The sequence below is a fragment of the Eumetopias jubatus genome, unplaced genomic scaffold (assembly GCF_037043125.1).
Source record: "Eumetopias jubatus isolate StellerSeaLion01/CBP00866 unplaced genomic scaffold, mEumJub1_p1.0 scaffold_13, whole genome shotgun sequence".
Lineage (NCBI taxonomy): Eukaryota > Metazoa > Chordata > Mammalia > Carnivora > Otariidae > Eumetopias > Eumetopias jubatus.
Genome location: NW_028274819.1, coordinates 35834380 through 35842981, shown reverse-complemented (window position 1 = coordinate 35842981; position 8602 = coordinate 35834380).

Below are 8602 nucleotides of genomic sequence, written 5' to 3'. Positions count from 1 at the left end.
GCCTTAAAAACATTTATAATAAGGTACAGTTATATTTTTGTTTTTGTTTTTATTTTTAGGCATATAAATTTATGACCCTCATATAGAGAGATTATAAGGAGGACATATTATTCTCCAAGGACTTCCACAAACTATGAAAATGCAGTCAAGAGTATGCTGCAACAGAACAAAGAAATTACTTTTCTTTTATCTTTTATCTCATATTCTAAAGAATACAAATGAAGGAAATATCAGGATAAGAATGATTGGCAGGGAGAATTTTTGTCTATGGAGGCATGAGTCTGAACTATATTTATAAAAATCTAGATGTAGAGTTGTTTTAAAAAAGCAGTCATAGTGCCTGAGGCACAAGAGTAAAGTAAATATTTGAGTAACTGGAAGAGCTCTTATCCACAATCACACAAACATACCTAATTATTTACCTCTCTGGTATATTGATTACTTTTAAATGGACATGGACAGGCAATTTTCCAGGGAACAAATGGAAGTGACCAATAAATATGAGCGCACACTTTCACCTCTTCAGTAATTAAATTATATTGAAATATTTTTCATCTATGGAGCTAACAGACTAAATGAATGGCAAGGTAAAATTATAAGATGTGCACAGAGAGGCATATTCTTGTCAGTAGATATGCAAATTGCTACAATCCCAAAGAAATCAAGTTGACAGTTAAAGAACTGTCAGATGTTGTTTACTCAGCAATTCTTCCAAACAAATAACCAGAAAAATGGGCAAACATAAATTCATACAAACACTTATTGCAGCATATTTATAACTAAAAAATACATACATATATACTCCCAAATGGTATTGGAGAAATATTAAATGAATCATAATAGAGTCATATAAAGTAACAAGGCATCTGTTTTATATGGGTGGTAGCATTCTCTTCTGTCTCAGGAATTTATGGATGTTGCCAATGGATATAAAATAAAGTTTATTGCTGGCAAAATAAATATCAAAAGGATAGCCAAAACTGAATGAATTAGGTTTGAATTGGCTGAAACAAGAGGAGGAGAGATGTTTCAGATATACTGTGTTTGTATACACACACACACACACACACACACACATGTACACACACACATACACACATATAGAAGCATTGGGAGGTCTAGCAAGAAAGAAAAAAAGCGTAAGTTTTCTTAAGTTTTTGCCCTCATTAAGTTTATATGCTAATGGCAGAGATAAACAAGCAAACAAATAAATATATAATGCAATTTCAGTTGGTCAAGCACGAAAGGTAATAAAATATAGTAATAATTACAGCAGGTTTTCTAGCTGTAATTATTAGTGACTGAGGCTAGATGGGTTAAATATTAGGCCTAGGAAGTAGTATGGATGAGATCATGAAAGGAGTCAGTCAGTAATTTCTCTAGCCAATTAGGAAAAAAAAAAAAACAACAACAACGGTAGACACGGGAGTTATACAGATGGGTGAAAATGTATCAACTTTTGTACTACTAAATGGTAGATTGGGAATAAGCCTTGTAGCAAAATGGGCTTGATAACTCACTTTAGTGCTAAGTTAGCACTCACCAGTCCATAGCTGGTGCAGACCTCTTACCACACAGCAGAGAGCCAACTAAAACACTTATCCTGCACTTTTTTCCAGCCTTAAAATTTTTTTCAGTAAAATAGATCATAACAACTTATCCCTCTTGTATATTGTATCTTCCATCTCATCGGTATCCAGTTGTGACAAAATTGCCCCTATGTCTTCTGCCTTCTACTCTTTGGGGTATCCTAAACTCTAGATCACTCAGCCTGGATTTATCCACGAGTATGAACACAATTGGTTGTATCTTTAAGAAACTGTAGAACAGGGGCGCCTGGGTGGCTCAGTCTTTAAGTATCTGCCTTCGGCTCAGATCATGATCCCGGGGTCCTGGGATTGAGCCCCGCATTGGGCTCCTTGCTCCGCGGGAAGCCTGCTTCTCCCTCTCTCACTCCCCCTGCTTGTGTTCCCTCTCTCGCTGTGTCTCTCTGGGAAAGAAAGAAAGAGAGAGAGAGAGAGAGAGAGAAAGAAAGAAAGAAAGAGAAAGAAAGAAAGAGCGAGCTGTAGAACACTTTCTCAATCAATCATTAATCTATTCCCTTTTGTAGTTCCCTTTATTGTCATTTTCAGTGTTCTTATGAGTGAGGGTAGGCCCTTGACCCTGAAGTAGAAACCTCAATCTTTTTATTTCAGTGATGTTATATTTGGCATATCTCTCATAAAGTGCATATTTTTGAGTTAACTCTTATAGGTAGGTTTATCTCATTTTACTTCATGTCATAACAGATCGGTTGATGTTATTTTATTTTACATGTTACAGTTTTTACTACTTTATTTACTATATATGTTTCTATGTATGTATATGCTATTATACATGTATAATTTTCTTTAGTTCTTCGAGCTATATGACTGATATCCTATAACTATTTTAAGTGCTTCTAATGGTATATATTTAAATAAGTATAACCTCTGACTTTAATTCAGAACATTCAGAAATAATATATCTTTTCTTAATCAAGATGAAAAATAAATACTATTTTTCCCTTTCTCCACCTCATTACCCACCTCCACTCCAGTTTTAATTGATATGCAATAAAATTTTTAATCCTAGTGAGTTGATTAAATTTTTATCTTTTACTTATATATAAATTTTTATTTAGATTGCTTGATTATTTAAATAGAGTTGACCAGATTTTTTTTTCATTAATGAGTTTTCCAGCACTTAATACTTTATTCTAATTTGTTTTATTTAAATAAGATTTTTTAGGAAGATTAGTTGGATACTGAAATTCATGAGCCCTCAGATATTTAAAAAACATTTTTGTATTTGTTGCATAACAATATGAAAATACTTAACGCCACAGAACTGTATACTTCAAAATGGTTAAGGTTATAAAATTTGTGTTATATGAATTATACCACAATTTAAAAAATATTCTTGTGGCTTTTAAATGTAGAAAACATCTTGGGAGTTATATTTAGAATTCTAGTGTCACAAACTCTTTTTTCCCCCTCAACATTATATATATATATATATATATATATATATATATATATATGACATATGTATGTATTTTCTCCTTTGAAGGAAAAATAGTGGCTTGCCCACTTCTGTCTTATTGTATTTTTTAAAATTTTAAATTTGATAATTTCACAAGGTATATCTGTGTTTCACTTATCATTGGATTAGCTCTGTCAAAAAGTAGACTAATGCATATAACAGTAAAATTTTCTTGTATATCTAGGACTATTGTTTCCCTTTTACGCCTATGTTTTGGTTCTCTACTTCCAACCATTTATATATATCTCATCCTCCTCTAAAAACATTTTTGTTTGGTCTCATTTTGAATTTGGGTTGATTTCTCAGATCTGCTGTTGACATCATCAGCTTCATTTTCTCTAGTTTTCTACCTACACTTTTTGGCTTCTAATGGCATTTTAAATTCTGCAATGACGGAATTTTTTTTCTCCCTATCATATTTCTGTATTTCTTCCAATTTCCTTTGCTCTCAGATTGTACTTTTATCAATCATCTTTTGTTTCATAATGCACATGGTCAAACACTAAAATAATTTGAGAATATCAAAACAATTTATGTTCCCTTAGGGAGGATATATGTATAAAATTTCACATACAAAGCTTTGTGTTTACCATTTACATTTTTGTTTTGTTACAGAATTTTTTAAAAAATATTTTGTTTTCATGTTTTCACATTCTTATAGGTGGTACACCTACCCAAGCCTTTTGTGGGTTTGAAAAAGTTACATGAGTATTTTACCACTTCCTGTTTATGCATATGAAACTCTGTCAGAATTTAAATTGAGATAATTATTGATAAATGGATATCCATCCTTTTCTTTTTTCTTTTTTTATTTTTTTCAACAGTAGCAGTCTTATGAGATATCAGGAAGACTGCTGGGGTTCTCAGAATTTATATAGTCAGAAAACTTGGTCTCTAGTATGTTTGCTTCATGTCTCTCTTGTCCTCTTTTTCTTATAACAATAACCTGAGGTTCATCTAGCTCTGTCGAAATCAAGGAGTGAATTGAGTTAATTGGGGTTTACCCATGTTAAACTAACTGCTCATCGGATTACTAAAAAGACAGACCTAGTGGAAAGAAATTAAGGACTCACAGCCCACATAAAAGGGTTGTTTTTTTTTTAATATTTGTCAAACCAAGTGCAATTTCTTTCAAGTTTTTCATGATGTTTTGTAATAAGATTAAGAGGTGAGCTCTCAACTCATGTACTAGTTTCCCTACCTTTCAATATTTAACACAAAAGTCCCAATTAGGAGGAGTACTTCTATATTAGAATGGTATTATAGCAATTGTAAAGTGGGATTTAAAAATGATATTGAATGATAATGTAATTTTCTTTCCTACCCAGTAAATTCAGGCTTTTAATGGTATTTATTTGTAGCAGAAAAATGTTCCACATATAGTGGTCCACATCCACAACAGAAAGTGCCAATGTCTCTAGCCTTTGTTTCCCAAAAATAGAATAGTAGGGTTTTCAAAATGTTTCCTCACTTGCTAACTACTATTCTAAATAAAAAAGAATATGTAAGTAAACTTCTGGTATTCCCCAACTGGACTGTCTCTATCAGGTATCTCTTGAAGCTATGAGATATGATTTTGTTACCTGCAGTAGGCTAAATAGTGTCCCCTCCCTCCCCCAAAATAATGTCTACCTGGAACCTCAGAATGTGACCTTATTTGGAAATAGGGTCTTTGTAGATGTAATTAAGGTAAAAATCCATATGGGATCATACTGAATTAGGATAGACTTTAAATTCAATGAGAATGTCCTGATGAGAGACAGTAAAGGACATACAAATAGGGGAGAAGGCCATGTGAAAATCTCTATGAAGATTGAGGCAAAGATTGGAGCCCAAGGCAAGAAACACCAAATATCAGAAGCTTAAAAGGCAAGGAAGGATTCTCTTCTTGAGCCTTCTGAGGGAGTGTGACTCTATTGATACCCTGATTTTTTGGACTTTGGGCCTCTAGAGCTAGGAGAGAATAAATGTCTGTTGTTTTCAGTCAACAAGTTTGTGATAAGTTGTCCTGGTATTCCTAGGAAACTAAGACAATGCCCTGATTTAAAATGTGCTGTTTTGGTTATTTCTGTATCTTTCTGAGAAGAGTTTGTAAGCTCATTCTTATACTGCCACTCTTCCCAAAGATTCTATTTTAATTTTTAAAAGTAATTAACTCAAGATTTTGTTTTCAGGTCATCTAATCAATGACAAAACTCATAAGAAAACTTGTTTTAACTAACACAGATTTGCACAAATTTTAATTCTGTTTTGTTGTGTAGGTGGGGTTTGACAGGATATTATTATGTAAGTTAATGATTCTAAACTTCTGTTTATAAGTGTAAACACACTTCTATTAATAAAAATAGTTCAAGTGATTATTTTTCTTTTTTTTTAAAGATTTTATTTATTTATTAGAGATCAAGCGAAGGAGAAACAGCATGAGAGGGGAGAGAGTCAGAAGGAGAAGCAGGCTTCCCACTGAGCTGGGAGCCCGATGTGGGACTCGATCCCAGGATCATGACCTGAGCCGAAGGCAGTCGCTTAACCAACTGAGCCACCCAGGTGCCCTCAAGTGATTATTTTTAATTCTGTTCAGAAGTCTTAAGACAGAGATAAGGTGCTAAGATGGATACTGTACAATTTAAAAAAATAAAATACTAACAGTCATTGTGATAGGCTGCCAGAGGAGGACTTTTTCTCCCTTATTTGATAATCCTTGGTCTATCATTAACTTCAGTTCTCTTCCGATCAAACCATCCTTAGAAGATGAAGTTCTGAATTCAGATTTTAAAGAAACACAGAAAAAAGGAAGATTTCATAAAAGAGACCAATAGAATAGAAGGAATCAAAATCATTTTGCAGGAGTGAAGACAAAACTCAGGAAACCAAAGAGAAAAATATGCAAACTTTGGAAAATGACTCAGCCTCCTTATGTTTAGCTTTCTTTCTTTTTATTTTTTTAATTAACATAATGTATTATTTGTTTCAGGGGTACAGAGTTTAGCTTCCTGAGGTAATAAAATGATTAGGAAGTAAAATCTTAAAGACAAAGCAATAAAATAATTGCCATACAGTTAACAAAAAAGATCTTCTAGTGGCCAAAATTTTTTTAAAAATGGAAAGTACAAGGGATTGCAGTAGAAAATTTGGTACTAGATTAACTCACTCCAACAGTGAGTTTCTGGAATTCCATTCTGTGAATTAAAACAAGTCAAATGTATATCCTGGTAGTAAATTGTAGATATGCTTGATTGTAACCTCAAGAAACAAAAGAAAAAATAATAGAAGCAGAGAATAAAATGTATACTGTGCTTGGGTTATACAAAATCTTAAATGGGACACTGAATAGTCTGATTTGTCTTTAAACAATGGGGTTGGGGCGCCTGGGTGGCTCAGTTGGTTAAGCGACAGCCTTTGGCTCAGTCATGATCCTGGAGTCCCGGGATTGAGTCCCGCATCGGGCTCCCTGCTTGGCAAGGAGTCTGCTTCTCCCTCTGACGCTCCCCCTCTCATGTGCGCTCTCTCATTCTTTCTCTCAAATAAATAAATAAAATCTTTAAAAAAAAATAAAAAAAAACAATGGGGTTGGGGAGTAATACTAAGAGTATTTCTTAAAATTTCTGCATAATTATACAATAAAAATATATTTCAATGAAATAAACATAATGATAGAAATAAAACATAGTTTGAAACAAACTCCAACTTTCCTATATTTACAAGTTTTTCTTTTTTTTTACATATTTGTTTTTATCAGTAAGATATGTTCATTCTCTAAAAACTTGTTATAAAACACTCTCACAGGAACTGAAAGAAATGGAGATAAAATTAAGAAAAACATCAGGGTTAAGAAATAGAGATACCCAAGGAGAATAATAAACAAACACACTAAAATATAATATAATATAATATAATATAATTAATATAATATATGTATAATATAATATAAAATGCACTAAGGAAAATTTCCACAGGTACTCAGTAGAATCTCATTTTTTTGATTCACATATTCTATTGTTAATTCTTTGAAGCATCAAGGAATGGGAATTTCTATTTCTCAGGGAGATTATAAATTTCCTTAAAAGTCTACAGAAAATCCCATGAGCACAGAATAGCAGTAATAAAGTTCTGTATATGGCTGAATATGATGGCCCAGTTTGTGAGTTTACAACCATGTGTTACTTTTAATTCATAACTTAATGAGAAAACTTGCTCACACAGTATAGCATAATTGCTGGGGGAATTACAGGGGCTTAGACACAATTTTCTATCATTCTGAAGCTGACATTGGCTGGGCTGTAAGGCTTAATTTTACCTGCAGATTAGAGGATTGTTGAACATTCTGGCACAACCAGGCCTCATTTGGCTTTCTTTATACATTGTCCTTTTTCAGCCTCAGCTGGTTAAGACTAAGGTTGCAATTTATTTTATTTTATTTTATTTTATTTTATTTTATTTTATTTTTTAAATATCACTTGGCATTTTCCCTTTTTTCATTTTGAAGTCAACCAACCGAATTTTTTAACACAGAATGGAAAAACATATAATGATCTTTCCATGTGATGGCTTCTTGGTATTTTAACACAGCCTAGTTGAACAGCTGGGAGTAGTGTTAAAGACAGGACTTCCTGGCATATTACAAAGGTTGAGAATACATCAGAGAAAATAGGTAGTGCACATGCTTTTGATACTCCTAAGAATAATTTCTAAATTAATTATATCAACTCTCTGAAGATTTTGTCTATTTATTCAACATGACTAGGTGCCAAGAACAATGTTATTTAGGTGCTAGAAATGAATAACCGCACAGCCTAACCCCAAAGAGTTCATAGCTGACCAAAAAAAAGTGTAGAAATGGAAATATAAATCAAAATATTAAAATGGTATGATAATATCACAAAGGGACGGTCTCTTCCATTAAGTGTTGGGATCATAGAAGGATTCAGTGATGTTTGAACTAAACTTTGGTGAGTTTTTGATGGACATAAGGAAATGGAGGGAAAGACATTCCATGGAAAGGAAAAAAACATGCATTAAGGCACATAGGCAGGAATGCCCAGACTGGATGAGTAACACTGAAGAAAGTTAGATTGGCTGGAAAGTAAGATCCATAGTAAGAGAAAATATTATCTCAATGTGAGGCCTGGATTAGGTCACTAATAAGTATTTCATTACAACTCTGGTGACCTTTTAAAAAGAAAATCAAGATTTGCTTCTCTAGAGAAGCCTAAGAGTTCTCTAGCCTACATTCCTAATGTCCATGTTTGAGTTCTTAGCTCTCTCACAGATACTATTTGGCCCTTTTGCATTCAATATTATTCACATAATCCAACCTCATTTCCTCATAGGGTATCTGAGACCCTTGAAGACAGGGATATCTTCTTTCATAACATTCAAATATTTATCACAGCATTTATTATAAAATACTTAGTAACTCATCCCTAATAATGGGATTTGAACAATTAAGTTAGTTTTCTTACTTTAGTAATCTAAACCTCAGCATGTATTAAAATGTGTCAGTTGAAGGTAACATAATTTTACATTATATTTTGATGTAAAT